At 44.9% G+C, this 24,485-nt stretch overlaps 1 protein-coding gene across 2 annotated transcripts in view; it reads right to left on the bottom strand.

Annotated features, from left to right (window-relative positions):
* The window catches only part of Map2k1 (mitogen-activated protein kinase kinase 1), a 75,944-nt gene that overhangs the window by 37,432 nt on the left and 14,027 nt on the right, over window positions 1–24,485 (bottom strand). The gene's annotated exons all lie outside the window — the stretch shown is intronic.

The following is a 24,485-nucleotide window of genomic DNA, read 5'->3' as shown; positions in this document are numbered from 1 at the left end:
CTATCGGGCATGGCAGGAAGCAGTCACCAGCCCGGCATGTGGTATGCCATAGACATCACAGTGTTTCTTTTTTCTTTAAGATTTATTTATTTATTTATTATGTATACAGATGCCTACATGCCAGAAGAGGGCACCAGATCTCATTATGGATGGTTGTGAGCCACCATGTGGTTGCTGGGAATTGAACTCAGGTCCTCTGGAAAAACAACAACCAGTGCTCTTAACCACTGAGCCATCTCTCCAGCCCATCACGGTGTTTCTTACAGAGCACTGAAGAACAGTCAGTGAAGCCTCTTGGTTAATCCTGTGAGTTGGCAAAGAGATCATCCTGTGCTTCATCTGATTTCATTCTCCAGTCTAGAGAGATAACACATGACAAAACAAGATCTTTACAATCAGAGTGCTGGTCCCCAGATATGCTAGTCCAGGCAGAAATACAATCCTCCACTCCTCCTTCGCACCCTCTCCAAAGGCCAGGAAGACAGGGAGACAAGAGACCTCATAGTTCCAGCACACAGGCTGGCCCAACATATACACGGGCCAGAAAAGCCCCAAGATGATGTCGCTGGCTCTCCTCAGAATAACTCTAGGGAGAGGATAGTGCCATGGTCTAAACTGTATACCCTTCCATATTTATATATGGATGTGTATGGAACAGGTCGTTCAAAGGGTAACTAAGACTAAAAGAGGTGATAAGGGTAGGCTACTAGTCAGATAGGCTCAGGGGCCTCCTAAGAAGAGGAAGATTAAGCCCTCTTGCCCAGTACACACAGTGAAAGGCCACACAAGCACACAAAGATAAGGCTGCCACCAAACCAGGAAGAGGGCCTTCTCTAAAACCCACTGTGTTGACCCCAATCTTGGACATCCACTTCAACGAGTATGATAAAATAAATGTCCACTTAAGCCACCCAACAGCCTTTGTTAAGGTAGGTGAGGGGCCTGAAGCACCTGGTCAATATTCTCATCCTACTACAATCTTTAGTTAAGTTTCACAGTGCCCTAGTCCCTCAGCTGTGGGACTCAGAGCACATCTAAGAGGTTAGGGGTGCACAGGCCCTTTGGTTTCCCCTCTCAATTCTCTCCACTCAAAGATCTACTGGTGGCCACATTTAGAAACACCTATCAAATGCAGACAGACACCTTCCCCCAAACTTAGGTGACATTACAGCTGCCTAGGAGGCTTATGGAGTGTAGGGGGAACACATATAGAATGCAGAATTCAAAGCTGCTGTCAAAAATTAATAGGCTAGCAGGGCAGTGGTGGAGCACACCTTTAATCCCCACACTCGGGAAGTAGGAGCAGATGATCTCTATGAATTTAAGGCCAGCCTGGTCTACAAAGCAAATTCCAGGATGGCCAGCAGCTGGAATTGTTATAAAATTCGCAAGAAAGAAAAGAAAAGAGGAGAGAAGAGAAGAGAAGAAAAAAGAAAAGAAAAGAAAAAAAAGAAAAGAAAAGAAAAGAAAAGAAAAAAGGAGAGAAAAGGAAAAGATAGATAAATAGCTAGGACTAAGAATGTAACTCAGCTAGTAGTGATTACCTAGGCCCTGGGTTTGATCACCACATAAATCTGGCAGGATAATCCCAGCATTCAAGAGGCTGAGGCAGGAGGATCCAGGCTAGCCTGGACTACATAGTGAGACCTTATCTCACAGAACAGAAATCCCCAACACACCAACACACACACACACACACACACACACACACACACACACACACACACACACACACCATGCATGAGGAGAGCTGGGAGGAAGAAGGCTGAGAGAAAACACTCCCTTCCTAGTACTGTACCGTGTGCTTTACACCTATGAAGTCACCTGCCAACACCCCTACCACTACAACAGACGAGCACACTCAAGAACAGGCAAATGGAGTAAACGGGCCAAGGCCACACAGCAGTCAGTGAGCAGCAGCACAGTCGGGACTCAACCCAGGAGAGAGAATTAACCTTAACACAACGCCTACTCCAAAAGTTCCAGACTTCCAAGGAGGCAACCGCCATCGCAGGGCTCAATGGCACTGAGGATAGCCTCTGCACACATGGCCCTTTGTCTCAGATACAAGTGTACCCCCTGTACAGCAACCTGCTAACGGCCCCACAGGAGCAGAGCAACTCTGCCTCTGAACTAGTTCATGCCAGTAGAAAGGGGTGCGGACTCATCGCTTGCCCAGTTCTGCAGAAACAAACTACAATAACTGTGATGGTAGATGCCTGTAATCTTGGCACTCAGGACACAGACAGGATTGCCACAGTCTCAGGCTATCCTGGGCTACACAGTGACACTGTCCAAAAAGGAAGAGGCTCAGCACTTGGCACGAAAGCCTGGGGACCTAAGTTCTATTCCCATGATGGATTTAAAGGAGAGGAGAGGAGACTGGAGAAGGGGAGCAGAGTAGGTGCAAGGTAAGTCAGCTCCTTCTGGAAGAAACCAGCTCCTTGGGTTCCTTCCTTCCTTCCTCCTCCCTTCCTTCCTTCCTTCCTTTCCTTCCTTCCTTCCCTCCATACCTGGGTCTAATCCCTTCTTCACCAGCTAAGGAACTGGCTGCTGATTTATACTTTCCAAAGTCAGAGTCCCACTAGCCCCTAGGATGGGCTGTCAGCTCTGATGGTCAGGAGTGTTGGCGGTCCCTGGGGGTAGGTGGGTGAGCAAGTGTTGTTAAATTAATGATCCACTAGCACTTGATTAACAAACAGTGGGTCTCTAGAAAAACCACCTAACCTTGCCAGGGCTCAGATTTCTCTTCTATGCACCGTAACAGTTTCATGCATACCCTCACCAAGGCAGAGTCAAATGGCAAATTCATGAGAAGTCCTGAAATTCTAACCCACTTCTAAATAATGATAAGGCAGTGGATACAGGAGAGTGGGAGCAGGAGGGGAAGCCAAGGCAACAACAGCAGGATCTGAAATCACTGCCTTCCCTTTCAGAATTCTTAAAGCACTTTCAACATTTTTAAGTCTTCCAGAGAATAAAGGCAAACCAGTGGACCTGATCCTGGCAGCAACAGGGCTCCTACTGCTCAGTGGAAAGAAAGCAATCAATAAGGAGCTGTTATTCAGGGTCACGTCCTCTTGCACAGGGAAGCTGGTCCACAAGCCTTGTTTCTCCCTCTCAAGGTAAAATGCTTCAAGCAACGGAAATGAGAAGAGGTCCTCACTCCTGACCCACATCACAAATCCACAAAGCTCAGAGGACAAGAACCTGCCTTCTTTGCAACCATTATTTTTAACTAAAATCAGCAAAAATGACATTGGAGATTTCAAAACAAAACTAGAGCTTCAACAGTCAGAGTCAGTCAGCTCTCCCCCACCCCCTCTCTCTCACACTCACACAGCTCTATCTCTCTCCAGGACCAGCTGTGAAGCTGTGATCCACTCAAACCCCCTCAAGTTCAGCAAAAACAGCACAGTAAAATGTGAATTCTGCACCATGGCTGTCTAACAGTAAACACAAGTTCACAAGATAATTACCGGTTTGAAATGGCAATGCACAGAAAAACAAGGGTTGTCACTTGAATTCTGGAAACATCAGAGAAGCACAATGAAAGGATGATCCTCTGGATAAGAATGGCTCTTCCCTCTCCCTCTCCATCCCCCCACCCTGACCCGCTGAGCATAATCATAATTACATCGCCATATTGGGGTCTTTCATCTGTAGCTCCACAGTTTAAATTAAGCAGCAAAGGAGAGATCTTAAAGACCACCAACTGGATTCAATCCTCATTTTACAGAACAGGAAATCGAGGCCCAGAGGGGACAAGGTGGCGAGTCTCCCAACTCCTAGAACTCTTTTATTCTTTTTAAAGCCCCACCCACCCAAGACAGGGTCTCACTTGTAGCTCTGGCTGTCCTGGAACTCACTATAGACCAAGCTGCCCTCCAGCCAGAGATTCACCTGCTCCTGCCTCCCGCCTCCCAAGTGCTAGGATTAAAGGCACGTGCCACTATGCTCAGTTTATTTTAAGTATTTTTTGAGACAGTCTCAGGTAGCTCAGGTTGGCATAGAATTCATTGTGTAGCCAAGGCTGGCCTTGAATTCCTGATCTTCTTGCCTACACCTCCCAAGTGCTAGAATCACAGACAAGCATGACCATGTCAGGCACATAACTTTCAAGACCTCATACTCCCTCTGATAGCTATTGAAATTAGAAGCTGCCCTACAGGTTATAGAATGTGGAGTTATACATGGTCTAGACAAAAGAACTGGGGTCCTCAAGCTCCAGACACAAACCATAGGTGCATGCCAACACAGTCAGCTTGGTGAGGCTAGGTAACAGGCTCTGTCTTTGCCAAGAAAGTGACCAAAGAGAGGGCAGAGGAAAACAACCAACCATTGTGCTAGAAAGAGGATAAGAGTCCCCGCGGTAGAGAACCCAGCGCCGCCAAGCTTCCCCCAGCCGATGGTATTTGGCAAGCAGAAATGCTACTGCTGCAGGAAGCAGGGAAGGACAGGAGAAGGAGGGGGCGGGGAGCAAGAGACAGGGACTCCTTCTGCAGCCTCCACCACTGTCTGTAAGATCATGGGCAGGTTACCTTTCTGGTTCTCAGTTTCCACACCCACAAAGAAAAGGATATGGAGAGGAAGAAAGTAGGAAAGGAAAAGCTATTCGCCTATCTCTGAGCTCCGAGTGTGTGGATCTGACAGCAAGCAAAGGCTGTGCAGAACGAGGCTGAGTTCCCAAGTTGAGGGGCTGAAGAGCTTCACTGAGACTAAGGAACAAGGAAACAAAGAGAAGTCGTCCTATCACCCCAGTCACATCACCAATGCCTGGGGACTGCAGAAAAGGAGCCTGATGGTCTGTGAGGGAAAATGCACACATCTGAATAAGCACTGGGAGGAAACAGGATCAACGAAACCAGTTATGGTGGGGCATAAAATTAAAATTCCTAATATAACAAATAAATAATCTAGAGGAATTGTAAAAAATATACCTTTTTACTTATGCATTGAGTCATGTGAGCATTAGAGGAAACCTTGCTTCAAAGGTTTTTTTCAGGGACACTGGAGAGGTGGCTCAGCAGCTAAGAGTTCTCTCTCTGTTCTTACAGACAACTGAAGTTTGTTCTCACAGCCATCTGCATCTTCAGCTCCAGAGGAGCCAACACTCTTTTCTGAACTTTTATATTCAATTATTTTATTTTGTGTGTGTGAATGCTTTGCCTGCATGTGTGCATGGGCAGCAAAAAGGTTCCCTATGCTCACAGAAGGCCTAGGTCAGAGGTGGTCTCTCTCTCTCTTTTTTTTTTTTTTTTTTTTCAGAGAGGAGGACCGAACCCAGGGCCTTGAACCCAGGGCCTTGGGCTTGCTAGGCAGGCACTCTACTGCGGAGCTAACTCCCCAGCCCAGAGAGGTGATTTGATGTAATCAAGATCTGCTAGTTTTGCAGAGATAAAAGATGAGTTGAACCAAGGAACTGGACTAAGAATATAAACAGAATTTAGATAACGAAAAGAATGAGAAGCCAGGTGTGATGCCTCACACTATACTCCTAGGAGGCAAAGGTCAAGGATGGCCAAGAATTTAAGGCCAGCCTGGTTACAGAGTAACACCCTGGGGGGAGGGGGGGCATTTACTAGCAGAAGTTGTTCTGTAGTAAAGGATAAGGAATAGAATTCAGATAATCAGCTGGGCAAGGTGGCATGTGCTTTTATCCTAGCACTAAGCATGGAGAAGCTCTGTGACTTTAAGGTCAGTTGGTCTACATAGCAGGCCAGTCAGGGTACAAAGTGAGACCTTGTTTAAAAGAAAAGAAAAGTTGTGAAGGGGTGTGTGTGTGTGTGTGTGTGTGTGTGTGTGTGTGTGTGTATGAGCGCGCATGCGCACGTAATAAAAGAGTAAGCGTTGGGAGACTATTGCATAAAAGAAAAAAATATCCTCAGGGCAGTGATGACACATGCCTTTAATTTCGGAGGCAGAGGCAGGCAGATCTCTGATTTCAAGGCCAGCTTGGTCTACAGAACAAGTTCCAGGACAGCCAGGGCTACACAGAGAAACCCTGTCTCAATGGAAAAAGAAAAAGAAAAAAAGAAAAGGAAGGAAAAAAAAATCAGAGTTAGAACAAATGTTTATCTTCCCTTAAAATCAGGTAGCTTCCGGGGGCTGGAGAGATGGCTCAGAGGTTAAGAGCACTGGCTGCTCTTCCAGAGGTCCTGAGTTCAATTCCCAGCAACGACATGGTGGCTCACAACCATCTGTAATGAGATCTGGTGTCCTCTTCTAGCCTGCAAGTCTACATGTAGACAGAACACTGTATACATAATAAATAAAAACCCTAAAAAAAATATTTAAAAAAAAATCAGGTAGCTTCCAAGCCAATAAACAAATTTTTACAAAAGCCAAGAAAACAGATTTAATTAAAAGTAACCAAGAGTCATATTCCTATTCTCTTAAACAAAGATGACAAAAATTTACCCCTGGGAATCCAGCAGGATTCTGCAATCACACAAATTACCTCCCACAACATGTTTTTGCAGGCAGTCACACTAAGACACACACACACACACACACACACACACACACACACACACACACACACCCTGGAGTGATGGAACCACCCACTCCCATACACAGGCTGATCCCAAATACTGAACAACATCCTGAAGCACAGGGTGGTGTCATGCTGTTGCTAGAATACAGTGATAGTCCAGAGTTCCTCCTAATTCTTACCTCGGTGGACAAAATTGACAACAATGAAATAATTCCTAACGAATCATTCTTTTATAGAAATATAGAAAGGAACTAAAGTTTTTGGGGAAAGAGAAAAGTGAGGGCAAAAGAGACATGATAATCTGATTTAAAAAAATGTAATTTAGATGCAGGGATGAGCCTCTCAAATCCTAGCGCATGGCATTCCTATTAATTCATTTGAGATCAGGAACAATTACGGAACCCTTCCACCATAGGATCTGGAACACTACATTTTGATTTTTCCTCCAAACTATGACGAAGAGCACCTGTCTTTCAGACAAAATACCCCTGGCTCATCCCTGATACCAGGTACTTTTCCATGAGTGTCTTATTCCAGAGATAAAGGGATAAAGGTTCTGGTAAAATGTGAGGAGAAACTCCCAGACTATCACACTCGAGGGGCTCACCAGTAGAAGCAGGAGGCAGTAAAAACAGAGTTGGCCATATAGGATCAAAACTAGTATTTTGGGACAGAAAGGTAGTCAGGAGGGCCCAGAGTACTAAAAGGGAAGAGGAGGCCAAGGACAATCCAGATGAAAAATACAATGACTACATCATCTTCCTCAGAGAAGCACATGAGCCTGGTTCTGTAGGAAGCAGAGCTGGCTGTTTCTTAAGAAAAAGCTGCCTGACTGAGGTAGCCTTAGAAATACTCATTTCCTGTTCTTGAGAATCTGAGTAAAGAACCCTTAGAAACTCCCTAAGCAAGCCAGGCAAGGTTGGTGGTTCACATGCCTGTAATCCCTACACTAGGGAGCTGGAAGCAGTCATGACCACATAGCAAGTTTGAGACCAGTGTAGGCTACAGTAGCCCTTGTCTCAAAAAAGAAAGAAAAAAACTCCCTGTGCTTGGTAAAGTAAGAGTGCAAACTCTCAGGGTTTTTGAGGTTTAGATTTTTTTTTTAAATGTATTTATTTTCACTGGGGCAGTGGTGGTGCATGCCTTTAGTGCCAGCATTGAGAGGCAGAGGCAGGCAGAACTCTGAATTTAAGGCCACCCTGGTCTACAGAGCGAGTTCCAAGATAGCCAGCACTACACAGAGAAACCCTGTCTTGAAAAACCAAGTGTGTGTGTGTGTGTGTGTGTGTGTGTGTGTGTGTGTGTGTGTGTGTGTTGCCTGCATATATGCCTGTGCTCTACATGCATGCAGTGCCCACAGAAGCCAGAAGAGGGCACTGGATCTCCTTGAACTACAGGAGACATAGTGTGAGCAGCCACGTGGATGCTGGGAATCATGCAGTCAGTGCTCCTAACCGCTGAGCTATCTGTCCAGGCCCCAGTTTTGGATGTTTCTTTGGGGGGGTGGGGGGTGTAAGGGGATGACAACAAAGTTTTGCTACGTAGCCCAGGTTTGCATAGAATTCATGTAATGCACCACCACTTCTGGCTCACACAGCTCTTCAATGAGAGAGAAGGTAAAAATGCACTGTGACCACAATCCTACACTGCATAATCCAACATCGGGCAGTCAAGTTCCCAAGGATGAAAGGCCAGAGCTCAGAAGCATACTGAGGAGACAAAAGGAACAATGAGGCACAATGTGACTCTAGGGGTGGGAGATGGCTGAGCTGACAGAGTGCTTGCCTAGCATGCATGAAGTCCTGGGTTTGAGCCACATAAAATAAAATGGGCCAACTGCTTGGAGATAGGAGGAGCAAGTGTTAAAGGTTGTTCTTGGCTTCACAGACAGTTCAAGACCAGCTTGGCCTGAGAGACTGTCTCAAAAAACAAACAGAGCTGGACAAATGGCTCAGCATTTAAGAGCACTTCTGGAGTTCGGAGTTCAGTTCCCCGCACTCACACCAGGTAGCTCACAACTGCCTGTAACGCCAGCTCCAGAGGCTCTAACACCCTCTCCCAGCCTTTAGGGACACCTGCACCTTGTTGCATACTGATAGGTTTTGAATCCCTGGTTGCTGGGTATCCGCCACCATCAATGTAATAAGCCAAATCAAACTGAATTAATAAACCCAAGTTTAATGAACAGAGCAAAGCAATCCTGGGTGACCCTTGGGAAGGCTAGAGAAGAGTCACAGGGGAAGGGTCACATGGCAAATATGGCCACCAGGCCTTAAGTACCCTGTGTTTCTATCCCTTTCTCTCCTCTATTCTTCTATCTAACATCTCTTATCCCTCTCTCCTCAAGAGTATCCTGTCGTAAAATGTGGGAGCCGGGCTCCCAGCCAGGCTTCCACACACCAGAACACATACCTTCACAAAGACACACACACATTAAAAGCCAAAATTAAGCAGGGCGGTGGTGGCACACGCCTTTAATCCCAGCACTCAGGAGACAGAGACAGGCAGATCTCTGTGAGTTCTAGGCCAGCCTGGTCTACAGAGTTAAGTTCCAGGACAGCCAGGGCTATTACACAGAGAAACTCTATCTCAAAAAACCAAATAAATAAGTAAATAAATGAATGAATGAATTTTTAAAAAGCCAAAATTAAATAAAAATAAAAGGTTATGTCCTCTTGTGGTCCACTTTCAGAAATCTTCAGTTCTCTAGATCTGAATTCTCCCTTACACACAGGAGCATGTTTGTTACTAAGGGACCCTTCTCCCAGCCTAAAGCACACATAGAGTAGAGTCCCAAGTCTCACCCCTAAGGACAGATTGCCTCTGAAACAGTCTCACCCAAGTGACTCCCTATCGGGACCAGCGGTCCGAAAGTGACTGCGTAGACACTGCACTTCTCCCACTACGGTGGAACTAGAGCAGCCAGCCTGACAGAGTCAAAGCCTACCTGGAAGAAGTGACACCTGGGACCCAGAAAAACTTCACTACAATCACACTGGTAAGTAAGCTGGGAGTGGTGGCATGTGCCTTTAACCCCAGAACTTGGATAGGCAGAAGCAGACAGATCTCTGTAAATTCGAGGCCAACCTGGACTAATAGTGAGTTCCAGGACAGCCAGGGCTATGTAGAGAGACCCTGTCTCAAAAATAAATAAATAAATAAATAAATAAATAAATAAATAAATAAATAAATAAATAAAATAAAATAAAAAAAGAAAGAAAAAGCCGGGTGGTGGTGGCGCACACCTTTAATCCCAGCACTCGGGAGGAAGAGCCAGGTGGATCTCTATGATTTCGAGGCCAACCTGGGTTACAGAGTGAGCTCCAGGAAAGGCGCAAAGCTACACAGAGAAACCCTGTCTCAGAAAAAGAAAAAAAAAAAAACAACCAAGAGACAGGGAGACAAGCAGAGATAAGTAAGAGGTAAGGCAGGTAGGGGAAAGTATTAGTGTCAGCCAAACAAGGGAAAGGTCTAAAAAGCCCAGCAACAATTCTACCTCATAAGGTGGGTCAAAATGCAGAAAGTGAGGTGGGCGTAGAGGGCATTGGGGGCACAGAGAAAATACCCCAAATTCCATCTAAGATGAAGAAGGGAAAGCCTAGGTCAGAAATATTCATTATTATTTCTTCTTCTTCTCCTCCTCCTCCTCCTTCTTCTCCTTCTTCTTCTTCTTCATTTTTTGAGACAAGGTTTCTCTATGTCACTTTGGCTGTCCTGGTGTCCTGGATCTCACTCTGTAGACCAGGCTGGCCTCAAACTCACAGAGATCTGCCTGGCTCTGCCTCCCGAGTGCTGGGTTTAAAGGCACCACCACCCCCACCACCACTGCCACCACTGCCACAGCCCAGCAGAAATGGTAGTTTCTAAGTTAGTCTTAAGAGACACAGGAAGTGAAAAGAGGTTCAGGCTTTGGGCATCTGCATGTGCATGTTCCAAAGAACAACTGCATGCAGAGATCAAAAGTGAGGGTGAGCTAGACCACGGAGGACACAACACACCATGGTAAGGAATTGGGGAAGCTAAGACTGTATGCGTCTAGAATATTACTAGGCATATAAAGAATGAGTGCCCATTATAAAAAATTCCAACCAGTCCAGAATAAAGTAATGTGTCACCTTCCCTCAGAAAACTACTGTTAAGTGTTGAGTATATACTCTTCCAGACACCTTGTACTGACTAGTTTTTTCTAGTCAGTCAACTTGACACACAAGCTAGAGTCATCTGAGAAGAGGGAACCTCAGCTGCAAAAATGTCTCCATAAGATTCTAGCCTGTAGCCGGGCAGCGGTGGTGCACAACTTTAATCCCAGCACTCGGGAGGCAGAGCCAGGCAGATCTCTGTGAGTTCGAGGCCAGCCTGGTCTACAGAGCAAGATCCAGGACAGGCACCAAAGCTACACAGAGAAAACGTCTCGAAAAACCAGGGGGGCAGTGGAAAGGCTGACTAAGAGTCTAACCTGTAAGGTAGTGGTTCTCAAGCTGTAGGTCATGACCCCTTTGGGGATTAAACAACCATTTCACAGGGTTTGATTAAGACCATCTTAAAACACAGATATTTATGTCACTATTTGTAACAGTAGCAAAATAACAGTTATAAAGTAGCAACATGAGGAAGTGTATTGAAGTGTCACAGCTTTAGGAAGGTTGAAAACCACTGCTATAGGGCATTACTTAATTAGTGATCCATGTGGAGAGGGCCTAGCCCATTGTGAATGGTTCTATCCCTGAACTTGGTTCTATATAAGAAAGCAGGCTGAGCAAGCCATGAGGAGCAGGCCAGTAAGCAGCACCCCTCCATGACTTCTGCATCAGCTCCTGCCTCCAGGTTCTGCCCTGAGTTTTCTCAGTGAACTATTACCTAGCGTGGAATCAAAATAAACCTTTTTCCCCCAAGTTGCTTTTGGTCATGTGATGTTTCATCACAGCAGTAGAAATTATAACTAAGAAATTCCTCCTAAGCACATTTCTACGAAGTTTTTGTTTTTCAAGATAGGGGCTCCTATAGCCCAGGCTGGCCTCAAATTTCCTATTTATTCAAAAAGACTTTGAACTCTTTTTGTTATTGTTGACAGTAATAGTTTATTTTCTTCCCCAAAAAGACCAACTGCAACCAAATGAAGTGATTATAACCTCATAATTTTGTATATATAATTAAACCAGCTTTGAACTGGATCACCGCCCTTTCTAACTCCCAGTCCAAGCAGCTTGCATTTTTTAACAGGCAGCACGCTCTCACATCTGCAGTTAGACTAACCACACTCAACCACAGCAAATGTCTCTCTAGTTTTAACCTTTAGGCAGAAAGTAGGCTTCATCTGCCCACTGTAGCCACACTGCTTCCTGTCATAATGTCACTCTCCCTGGACACACAGAGAATCCTACTGTGTCGCTGTGGAGCTGGTGCTTGTCACATTTCCTGCAGAAAGTCTAGTGAGTTTTAAGAACATTCAGTGTTTTAGGGAGCCTATCAGCGCAGAAAGGATCTTGGCCTCTTTGATCCGGCTTTCACCTACCTACCAAGTACTGGAATTAGAGATGTGTACCACCACACCTGCCTATAGTATGCTTTGTTTTATATATATGGGATTATAATATACTTTATTCTTCAACAGCAAACTGCTTTGTTGTTGTTGTTGGTTTGTTTGAGATATAGTCTCACTCTATAACCTAGGCTGGCTTGGAACTTACTATGTAGTCCATGCTGGCCTCACACTCATGGCAATCCTTATGCTTCAGCCTCCAGAGTGCAAATTCTGAAGTAGGAAAGCAAGGTGAGTTTTGTACTGGGGGCCAAGGAAGCAGCATGGAGCTTACAGAGCAGGCGACTTAGAGACAAATGGAAAGCAAAGAGCATAGGACCCAGGGACAATGAAGATCATGTGGGACAGACTGAAGTCAGTTAGCACAACTGTGTGACCCGTAGACAAGAAAGAAAGGAAAGAGTAACAGTGACAGTAGATTTCTGGCAAATGAGGAGAGAGCTTTGTGGCAGGGGTTGTTGTATAATGAACAACCTGGCTGGACTTGGTCCTCTGTAGGAGGCAGCCTGTAAATCCATGCAATTCCTGAGTAATAGGTGTGTCTGTTCTTCATGATGTACCCTAGTGATTTATGTGAGGTGACTCATGGGGAGTCCCTAGACAGACTACCAAAGAGATAACGAAGGAGAAGGAGTGGCCATAGCAGAAAGGCCAAGCATGCAGCTAGTGAACTGGGCTTTGAAACAAATGTTATCAGCAAAACTTGCAGAGAATGTAGGAGGCTGGATACTGACTTCAATCACAGGGCCAGTGATTAAGCTAACCCTGCAAAGAACGCCAGACACTGAAACTCAGGTGAACTTGCCTGGTAAGCAATATTCTATGCATACTGTACATCGGCATGCCAGAGAGTGACGTACCCTATGCCACAGGGAGAGCACACTAGCAACTGTACTTTCTGCAGTTCTCCCAGACCTCACTCTGTGTCTCTTCCTTTGATGATCTTGATTATTATCCTTCTGATGTAATAAAATTATAATTAGGCTGGGCGGTGGTGGTGCACGCCTTTAGTCCCAGCACTCGGGAGGCAGAGCCAGGCGGATCTCTGTGAGTTCAAGGCCAGCCTGGTCTACAGAGTGAGATCCAGGGCAGGAACCAAAACTACACAGAGAAACCCTGTCTCAAAAAAACAAACAAAAATTATACTTAGAATAGCAATCAGTACTTTCCAGCATTCTATAATTACTCTAGCAAATTCTGGAACCCAAGAAGGTAATGAGAACCCTGAATCTGTAGCCACTGCCTGGGAACTCCCAAGCTTCCAGCCGGTATCTAAAATAAGAGCAGTCTTGAAAAAGACTATGCCCTTAACCAGTCAAGTGCGGCCTAAATTTGTATAGTTAGTGCCCCAAGTTACCATAGGGACAAGAGGATTCTGAATCTACTCAAGGGACCAGCTGGGATCTGCAGGTTTACAATCCAGTGACACACTATGTGTATGACAAAGCAGGCCGGGGATTTGTAACCAAGGCCGAAGGTAAAGGATGAAAGAGGAAGGCAAAGAAGGTAAAGATCAACTCTGCTGGAAACGAGGCAAAAAGAGCTCTCTGCGGAAGCAGGACAATCTTGCCCTGTAGCATGGGGGCTGTTATGAGCATGTTCCGAGAATGGGTAGTTATGAGTATGTTCAGAGAATGGGTAGTTATGAGCATGTTCAGAGAATGGGTAGTTATGAGCATGTTCAGAGAATGGGTAGCAAAGTGTTCTGAACACATGCATTGTAAAGGCATTGGAGAGGTGATTTTCTAGAAGCTGGACCTCATCTAACTTCTTAGATTCTAAATCACAACCAATGTAGATGCTCAGAGGCACTAAAAGACAGACCAATAAGGAGGAGAGACCACACCAGTGATTGAGATTACAAAGCAAAAGACAAGAGTCCACTGCATATTAAACTTGAGATATCAGTTATGGGAAAAACAGGTAACTCCAAAATAGCACAACTTGCATTCTCAGGACCTTGGTCACTTTGGGTCAAATTCTACAGGGTCTGCTTAGCTTCAAAGAACCACATTCTTAGAGCGGAGATGACAAGACCTGTCCTCTGAGCTCTTCCTCTTTACTTCTCCTCCCACTTCCTTTTCTTCCAAAGGAGAAGGGCTTCATTTACCCACTGGTTTGCCACATCCTGCCTCTCTGCTACTTCCTGGGAGACGCCTGGCTATTCTGAGAGGAGTATTAACTCTTTCAGGCCCTACAAATTTTGAACTACCATATGAGAAAATATGAATAAGGGAGGCGAGAAAACCATTCTAAGCAACATAATTATTTAAGGCAGTGTTACTTTGTTTTTGAGACAGTGTCTTGCTATGTAGCCCAGGCTATTCTGGAACTCTCAACTCCCCTGCCTCAGCTTTCTGACTGCTGGGATTATAAGACTATGTCCCACCAAGTCTGGTAAGAGGAAGTTCTTTAATCAAGAAGTCTAGATCTGGGCATGGTAGTTCACATCTGTCTTTCAAACAGTCAGGGAGCTGAGGCAGAATTGGCATAAGCTCAAGGCTAGCCTGAGCTACAGAGCTGAATTCCAGACCAGCTAGGTCTACATTGAGACCCTATCAATAATAATTAAAAACTTAAAAACAATAACAAAGCACCAAAACAAACTTTTAAGATGACAAGAGAAAAATAGAAGGAAATTATTCACTCAGGGCTGGGGCCTCTAATAATGAACAAAGATTTACCTTTATTCATGTTCAACTAAATAGATCATAGAGCTTTTTCCCTCTCTTAAGACAGAAGAAAGGCAGACAGTGACAGAAACCAGGAGCCCTGCTCTCAGAGAAACCAGAAGCCTTGGATCCCAGTTCAGGTCTTCACCAGTCGCACGCACCCCAAGTAAGTACTCAGTCTCTGGCCTCAATCTCTTCCAGCCCATACAAGGGAAGGAAGCTGAACCATTACGAGTGTTTCCTCCTTTAACATTTTAAAAACAGATGTCTACACTCAAGGGAGAAGGAATCAAAGGTGTTGATGAGGAAAAAAATGATTAATATAATTCTAGACCCAGAAATTGCCTGGCTCAGGGAGTTAACCTTATCAGTCTCAATTTATTAGGGGTAGGAGGCTTGGTGGGTGGGAACCAGAGCTACCTACAGTGAAACTAAGCTGTTCCCAAATGAATGCTGCTGAGGTGTGATCCATCCAGAGTGTTAAGCAACTTACCAGCAGCATGAAATCATATTACCAAAACTGTGTTGTTGCAAAAACTTAACTTTCCCTCAACTGTGATTTGCAGAGAGGGTGCAGAGCTGAGAATACTGTGTCTGTGGCCATCTGTCCTATCCTAGTCCCCAGAGAGGCATGAGGGGGAGTGTGAAAAGCCACCGAGTGCCATGTAAATTCAGCCACTAATGTCACACATCCATCATGAGCCCAGCATTTGCAGGTTGCAGGTTGCTAGGGACAGGCAGGAGCCTGGCATTCTAAAAAGGCTCGTCAACCCATCCAAGCCTTTCAAGCCTTTCCTGGGCCTCCCTCTATGCCAGGCGCAGCGCTGAGGACCTGCCACAAAATAGCGCAGGTGTGGCCACCAGTCAATGTTTGCCGGGAAGGAGCTGTCTGCTGAAGAGCAGCAAAGAGAACTACAGGCCCTCTCAATGGCCTGTATGACATGCATTAAGTCCTGCAACAACAACAACAACAAAAAAATGGCTTCCCCATCTATCAAGTGGAGAAAACACATCGAATGTCATAGGACTCCACGAGGGAATAAACAGACAAACACTATATAAGCCAAAAACGAAGTCAAAGTTAGACCTCACCGAGACTAGCGGAGTTGTGCCTTCTGGCCAGCAGCATCTACAGTCCTATCTTTATTTCATCTCACGTCTTGTTTAGTCATCAGCACAACTCCAAATCAGATCCCAGGTGCTTCAGTTGGCTCTGAAAAGTCTCCAAAGGCCAAGGGTAAAAGGTGTAGCCTCCACCCTGTGGTACTACTGGGAGGTGATGGAGACAGCCCTAGGCCATGTCATGGGAGGTACCTACAAAGGGGCCTGCCCATCAAACCCCACTCTCTTCCTTTCTCAAAAGCTTTTTGATAGCAAAGGGAGCCATTTTACTCTGCCATCACCAAGGCCCAAGCAACAGCAGCAATCAACCTCACCGCTGTGAGCCTCCCTCCTCTATCCCTCCTTCTTCCCCTCTTTTCCCTTTCTCTCTTGTTGTGGGAGGAGGAACCAGGTCTTACTATATAGCCCAGGCTGACCTCTACCTCCCAATTCTTCGGCCTCCACCTTCTGAATACCCAGTCTTCTTTTCTTTTTATGAGCCGAGTTTGAGTTCCTCAGGATTTTGTTATGGTGAGGGAAGTTGACACACACAACAGGGAACGTGTTACGCACGGAAGGCAAAGAGGACAGGGCTGCCATAGCTCAGCAGAGAAAGAAAGGTGCTTGCTGCCAAGCCTGACCAGGAGCTCCAGTAGACTGTCCTCTGACCTAGTCACACACTGTGGGTCATAAGCACCTGTACGTGTACGTACACACACACACACAGATTTTAAGAGGTGAACCAGAGCCAGTGAGAAGGCTCAGTGGGTAAAACCACTTGTCATGAAAGCACAATGACCTGAGTTCAATCCTCAGAACTCACAAACAGCTGGATGCTACAGCTCATCCGTGTAATCTCAGCATTCCTACTGTGAGATGGGAGGCGGAAACAAGAGTATCTCCCAGAAGTTCATAGGCCAGCTAGCCTGGAGTATAGAGAAGAGACTCCCAAGAGCTATCCTCTAACCTCCAATGCAGACTGTGACAGACAAGCCCACATTCACACACATCATACACACAATTTATTTTTATTTATTTTTATTTTATGTGCATTGGTGTTCTGCCTGTATGCATGTCTGTGTAAGGGTGTCAGATCTTGTAATTACAGACAGTTGTTAGCTGCCATGTAGGTGCTGGGAATTGAACTTGTGACCTCTGGAAGAGCAGCAGTCAGTGCTCTTAACCACTGAGCCATCTCTCCAGTCCACACAATTTTTTTTTAAATAAAAAAAGAAGAGAATCATCTAGCCCAGACTTCCACAAGTCAACTGTAAGAACTGAAGTGGAATGGGTATGCACAGAGTAAATGACTGGGAAAAAGAAAGGTCTGCAATGGTCTGATTTACCAAAGAGATGACCTATAGTTTACTCTGACAGGGATTTGGGTTTCAACACTCACTGAAGGTGTCAAAGAGACTCCCCAGTGAAGACAGGGTCCACTGGGAAAGATGTTTAGATGGACCTTAAATTGATCCCCAACATCTGGCTCCAGTCACTGAGGTGTCATCTATCAGTTCACAGAGGCCAGTGACTGCCCTTCCTCACTGTGCCTACCACCCAGGTGTACACACATACACACACACACACACACACACACACACACACACACACACACACGCAAAGCCCAGGTGTACACACACACACACACACACACACACACACACACACACACACACACGCAAAGCCCAGGTGTACACACACACACACACACACACACACACACACACACACACACACACACACACACACACACACACACACACACACACACAAAGCCCAGGAAATCCTCCTTAACTGTGGAGAACAAGTCGAGCTTCCTGGTGGTGCTGGTCAGGCAGAGGGGCAGTCAGCAAGGCCATGGGGAGTCTATATTAGGACACACTGTGCAGTTCTTTCCTAGGCACCTTCCGCAGACTCCTGTTTCACTGAAAAGAATTCTTTGCTTCCTGCACATCACAAAAAATTCCAAGTATGTCCGGAGTTGTCTCTATTTGGAGTCTGTATGGCTACAGAACAGGTGAAGAGTTCCAGCATGGGAGGCTCTCTGGAAAGTGAGAATTTTCTCCCAGCTCACCTGAAAGAATAAAGCCCCTGGGCTGGGGTCTGGCCTGCCCATTCCCATTAGTCCTGTTAATCACAGAACGCTCTTTACACAACCAGTCCAGGAATCCTTGCTGTTGGGAAAATGTTTTAACACCCATTTTACAGATGTGGAAACAGACTCAAGGATGTAAGGACATATGCATTAGACCACAAGGACAGCAAGAAGCAGAACCACAGCTCACACGCAGCTGGCTGGAGCCAACCCGTCCTGCTGTGCTGCTGCACCAGCAGAGGCTGTGCCCGCCTGCCACATGGCAGATTCAAAACAGAACCACGGTGCGAATGCCAACTTCTTGTAACCCTTCTTTGTAGTCCCAGATTCTTTCTCTGCCAAAAGTAGGGCTACAAAAGGACATCTGGAAGGTTCCTTCCAAGAATAAAATTTAATCTACCTACTTGGAACTTGAAAGCATACTAAATGGTGACCCATCTGGTCTACACACTAAGGGACAAAGTCATTACAGTCCCCACCACTCTCCAGAGAAGCAGCCTGAGCGCAGGATGGTCAAGTGTGGAGCTAACAGCTATACCAGAGAAGGAGCACAGAGCACACACTTCACACACAGCACCTCTACTCCAAAGCCCTAAGGCCCGAAGATTGAAAAGGCTGAAGACTTTTAGACTCCTCTGACAAGATGGCTAGTCTCTGGATTCAAGTGAACCACAGAAAAAGAGACGGTTCACTCTCAACAGCCTGCATCCACACAAGTACTACCAAGCAGAGAACGGCATCCTCCTCAGACCACCTTGTAGTTGGGCCTGCTGACCAAACCCTCAGCCTATCTCAACTTTCTAGATATTAGACAGACCAGACTTCCCAAAACAATGGTTCTTAGGATACTCTGCCCCCTAACCACATGATCTAGCCAGATGTCAGAGCTCCTAGAGATCCCTTCCAGCTGTTCCCACCATCACTAAAGTCCTTTCTCTTCCTGTCTTTGCACTCCAGGAAGATGCTTTTGTGGATACTTTCCATCATTCCAATGTCTCCACTTGAATACTCATGCAAAGGACTTTAACATTTTAGAAGAAACTCAAAACTTTAATTTCTCAGTTTCTATAAAGGGTAATTTTCTAAACCCTGAGTCTGTTAATTACACTGGCGTCCTAAAAATATTATCTCAGTACAATGCCTCCTTTTTACTCCCACATGCCCATCCCCCAAATGCACACACATACACTTCAGACTGCCATTTAGATACTGGAGAGTATAATTTAAATGTCTTTAATAGCTTGACTCTCCAGGGACATTTCTACATGATTCTTCAATTTACTTCAGAGCTATGATCTAAAAAGAAGTCTTTAGTGAATTCAAAGACTAAATAGGCAGAGACATTGAAGGCAAATAATGACAACAAAATTCAGATAAGAATTTAAAATTCATCCACCTTGTCGATAATATCTACATTTTAAAAAAAAATTGGGAGACAGGATCTCACTATGTAGCCTTGGCTGGCTTATAGCATGATACATAGATCAGGCTGGCCTTGAACTCACAGAGACCCACCTGCCTCTGCCTACCAAGTACTGAGATTAAAATCACTCACCACCATACCCAGCCCCATTTTTTTGGTTTTCACCTTAAGTCCTTTTAGGGTCAGGCATGGTGACATATACCTTTGGTCCCAACACTCAGGAGAAAGGGACAGGCCAATCAGAGCTTCGTAGTTGAGTCCTTGTCTCAATAAATAAATAAATGGGGAGGTGGGGGGGGGGGGATGGACATCTTTTTAGTCCATCTTGCCAGCCAGTACCTGGTATATTAGCTGTGTACCTAATATCAGTTCAATGAACATTAAGTACCTTAATCTTTGACAAATAAATGAGAAGCCCACTGTAATTTTGGAGCTAGGTGTGATGGTACATGCCTATAATCCCATCACTTGGTAGACTGAGGCAGGAGGATTAAAAGAAAAAAATCCATTGTAATTTTGGTCACAATCTAAATCTAGCTGACCTATACAAATGCCACGTATGTCGACAGCAAATAAGAGGCAGCTGCTAGGATTCGAAGCGGACAAAACCTCTGTCATTTGAACTGTTTGGAAGTTGGTCTTGTTTGGAAGACAGATGGTTAGCAGCTGCAAGTTCAATTACAAAGTGCCTGGAAGGAAGGCAGAGAAGGAAGCAGAGGGATCCAAGTGCCACTTCATATATTAAGCATGGAATTCCTTTCCAACAAACATCTTTCATTTCCTTGGAGGAAGCCAACCCGGATATGCCCTTTGAACTTGAGAGAAAAGCTTCGGAAGAAAGACTCTAACTATAGACTGAGTGAAGCTGGAGGCACAGAAAAGTCACTCCTTTGAAATATCTCTATTCTATGTAGATCTGTGTGTTAAGGAGACAGAGGGCATGGGAGACTCCACTCTGCAGCCTGGCTGACAGCCTGGATTAAGTGTGTTGGTTAAACATGTTGTCTTCCTTTTCATCCCTCATTTTGTCCTTTGCAGAGTAAAGGGCAAAAAAAAAAAAAAAAAAAAATGAACTAAAGGACAAAACTGACTGACTTCTAGAGCAGCACTCACAGACATTAGGTGATGATGAGGCGTACACTACCCAATTCAGTCGCCGTAGTGGCTGGCCATTAAGCCTTTTAAAGGTGACTAGTGTGGCTGAGAAACTGGTATTTCAACTGTACTGGATTGTAGTTAATTTAGATATAAACAGTTACATGTGGGTAATGTCCAGTTTGGAATAGTACAGCTCTACAAAATCCTCCAGCGTTTTACACAATGAGACGGGGGATGATGATAGACTAGAGCAGACCTAGGCTCTAGATCCCCAGTGTACCAGAAATTACTCTGCTTCCCCGACTTCACATCCCCGGTTGGTGTAATGGACTCTGATGACTGGACTGTAGAATGGCAATAACTAGAGACCAGAAGCCCTCGGTGAGTGGCGGCTGTCTCTCCAGCCCCCCTTTAGTCTTCGGACTCTCTCCTATCATTCTTCCTGTACACATCCATTTTTATGACCTCGCAGACTGAGAGCTCTGGTCCTGACACACAGCCCTGTCTACCAGGAAAACAACTAGGCCAAAAGTTGTCCCCAGCCTGCAGCTGTGGGCAGGCTTCTGGTACCAAAAGGCTTAGTACCTCCGGAACCACTGATTTCCGCTCACCCCGTCCTCTCTGCCTCACATGGTCCGAAGTGATTTACACTCCTCCAGTGACTGTGTATCAAGCTGAAACTTGACTCAATGCAACCAAAACACCTGTTGCTTGTTTCTGGTACTTTCCTCTCTCCCCCCTGCTTTCCCTACTAAGGATGGTATGGCTTTTTTTATATAGAAATGCCTTAGGACTTTTCTTTTCTTTCTTTCTTTCCTTTTTTTTTTTTTTTTTTAATTGTTGGGTTTTTTTTTTGTTTTTATTTTTCAAGATGAGGTTTCTCTGTTTAGGCCTTGCTGTCCTGAACCTCACTTTGTAGACCAGGCTGGCCTCAAACTCAAGAGATCTGCCTGTCTCTGCCTTCCAAGTGCTGGGATTAAAAGCGTGTGCCATCACCACCTGGCACCTTAGGACTTTTTTTTAAAAAAAAATCACCACTCAGAAATAGGAATTCGGGGCTGGAGAGATGGCTCAGGGGTTGAAAGCACTGACTGCTCTTCCAGAGGACCTGGGTTCAATTCCCAGCACCCACATGGCAGCTCACACTTGTCTGTAGCTCCAGCTTCAGGGGACCCAACACCCATAGCAAAAACACCAATAGATGTAAAAATGATTTTTTTTAAAGAAAGAAAAAGAAATAGAAATGCAACAAATTACATTATGGCTAACCCAGGAATAATTTAATTACCAAAATTAAACAAGGCAAAAGAAACTGCTGTAGAAGGATGTTCCTGTATAAAAATAATAAAAGGAAGCCGGGCAGTGTTGGCGCACACCCTTGATCCTAGCACACAGGAGGCAGAGGCAGGTGGATCTGAGTTCGAGGCCAGCCTGGTCTACAGAGTGAGTTCCAGGACAGCCAGAGCTACACAGAGAAAACCTGTCTCAAAACAACAAAACAGAAGAAGAATAAAAGTGCCAAGGTCTCTATGTTAATATAATGTGGTAAGAAGCTTAGCCCAGGCAGTCCGTTGGTCTTTCTTGAAACTGAGGCACCAGCCATCCTGTGGAGACAGGCTTCCCTTGTCTTCAATGACTATGTTTTTATTTTTATTTCATTTATTATGTGTGTGTGTCTATGAGTCCACATGTGCCACTGAGCCCAGAGTAGTTAGAGGTCATTCTCACCTCCACCACGTGGATCCCAGGGATCCAGCAAAGCAGGTGCCCTGAATTGTTAAAGCATCTTGCCAGCCCTCAATGACCAAGGTTTATTAGTAGACACAAGTGAGTAACTAAGATAAGCACATGAAATTTTCTGCACTATTAGCAATTACTGGAATGTTAAGTGGCTCTGCTCTTCCTGTCTCCCCACCACACCACAAAGTCCAAAAGGGGAAAGCAGGGCTGAAAGACAGGTTGGTGCAGGGTAGGATTTTGGTGTGGATTTAAATAAGCCATTACACAAAATGTTTACAGCTAGCTAAGAATTCCTGTTAACTTTCTGACGTCTCATGGACAGGGGCATCCTCTGAGGGCTGTTTACCAGAGGGAAGCACAGAAGCAAAGCAAATAACTGACACTCTGAACTCAAGGCAGTGAAGGCCTTCCATTTTATTCTATTGTTTATGTTCGTGGTTCTGGGTATCAAAGCTAGTAACTCACATGATCTACTTTAAACTAACTTGGATACACCAACCATAACTCAATAAAAAAAGAAACATAATCACCCTGGATTCACACAAAACTATAAGGACAACAATGACAGGCTAATTAGCCAGGCTTGTCCCTAAAACTCCCTAGATTTTAAGATTTCACCCGAGTCTGGAGCCTAGGTAGATGATTCACCCTGTTACGTTCTTTCTGAAAAGGGAGTGCATTTAAAAGTACCTGAGAGCCAGGCGGTGGTGGCGCACGCCTTTAATCCCAGCACACGGGAGGCAGAGGCAGGTGAATCCCTGTGAGTTCGAGGCCAGCCTGGGCTACCAAGTGAGTTCCAGGAAAGGCACAAAGCTACAAAGAGAAACCCTGTCTGGGGGAAAAAAAAAAAAAAAGAGTACCTGAGATACTGAAATTTTCTTGTGAACAGTTGCACTCAATAAGTCAGTTCCAGGAAGGTGTTCATTTTGAGGGGACTGCTGCTACAATGACATCATGACCCTTCAAACAGCTCTTTTACTAGGGATGGACTAAGTCCCCTGTCTCCAGTTTCTTCTTTCTTTTTTTTTTTTTTTTTTTTTTTAAGACAAGGTCCCACAATTCCAGGCATTGGCTGGTGTGGAACTTGTTACGTAGACTAGGCTAGCTTTGAACTCACTGAGAAATGAGAGTAAAGACATGCACTACCATGCCTGGCTCTTTTTTTTTTTCTTTCTTTTTTTCATTTTTTATTCTTTATTCCTTTACCTACCTAAGACAGCAGAAAATAGAAGGGGCACTTTTTAAAGATTCAGATTATTACCTGAAATCACTTTTAAAAGAATATTAGGCCAGGTGTTGATGGTGCTCTCCTTTAATCTCGAGATGGTGACAGGTGGATCTCTATGAGTTCAAGGCCAGCCTAGTCTACAAAGCAGGTTCCAGGGCAGCCAGATTAAACAGAGAAACCCTGTCTCGAAAATAAAGGGGGGGGGATGCAGGGGGAGAATATTGGATAAAGTTACCAAATATCAGCACTGGGGAAACTTAGCAACTTTTCCAGCCATTAAATGTCTGCAATCTTGCTTTATCCACAAGATAGGGAAAAAGTCCAACTGTCTCCTGCTCCAGCAGTGGGAATGGAGCAAGTTCCTTCCCCTCTCTGGTGAAAGCAGCAGGTTAGAGTGTGAAAAGCCGCAAGGCCACCCCCACTTAGAGCAGCTGACAGCACTAAAGTGTCCCTTCAGGAGAGCCTCTGGAAGCCTCACTCACGACACTCAATGTCCCCAAGACTGTTGATGGGAAAAGCTTCATCAAATATAATACACTTAACAAAGCACAGACTATGAACACTTCATTCAAATCAAACAAACTATAACTGATGAAAAACACAAATCTTAAAATGTTCAATTATAACAGCATCAAATATTAACTTAGGACATGAGGACATTATTCAGAAGAAAATGATCAGACAAGAAAAAAAAAGCCCACAACACAAGAACACCTGGTAAGATAGCCTGTGAAAATGCTGAGTTTTTTTTAAACCCTATCAATTAAAAAAAAAAAAAAAGACTACCCAAAACTACTTAAGAGTTGGTTTAAAAACATATATATAAGTAATAAATCAAAATACCATAAAAACCTGAAAATAAACAGATGAATAAATAATATTTAATAAAGCCCAGTAAAACTCTAGAACTTGTGGTGGAGAAAAAACTTGAGCGGATACCTCTCTCCACTACACTAATTAATCCCACATGGGACAAATGGAGAACAAAATGTCTAAGAGGAAGCCAGGCACTCCAGCTAGTTTGGAGAGGAGGCAAATGTCTAATCCTGATGAAAAGTAGGCTATCCCATACACATGGCACACCTGTGAAAGT

This window comes from Peromyscus leucopus, chromosome 7 (genome assembly GCF_004664715.2).
Source record: "Peromyscus leucopus breed LL Stock chromosome 7, UCI_PerLeu_2.1, whole genome shotgun sequence".
In the NCBI taxonomy this organism is placed as follows: Eukaryota; Metazoa; Chordata; class Mammalia; order Rodentia; family Cricetidae; genus Peromyscus; species Peromyscus leucopus.
The sequence above is the reverse complement of the archived record's forward strand: the minus strand, read 5'-3'. Positions and strand labels throughout refer to the sequence as shown.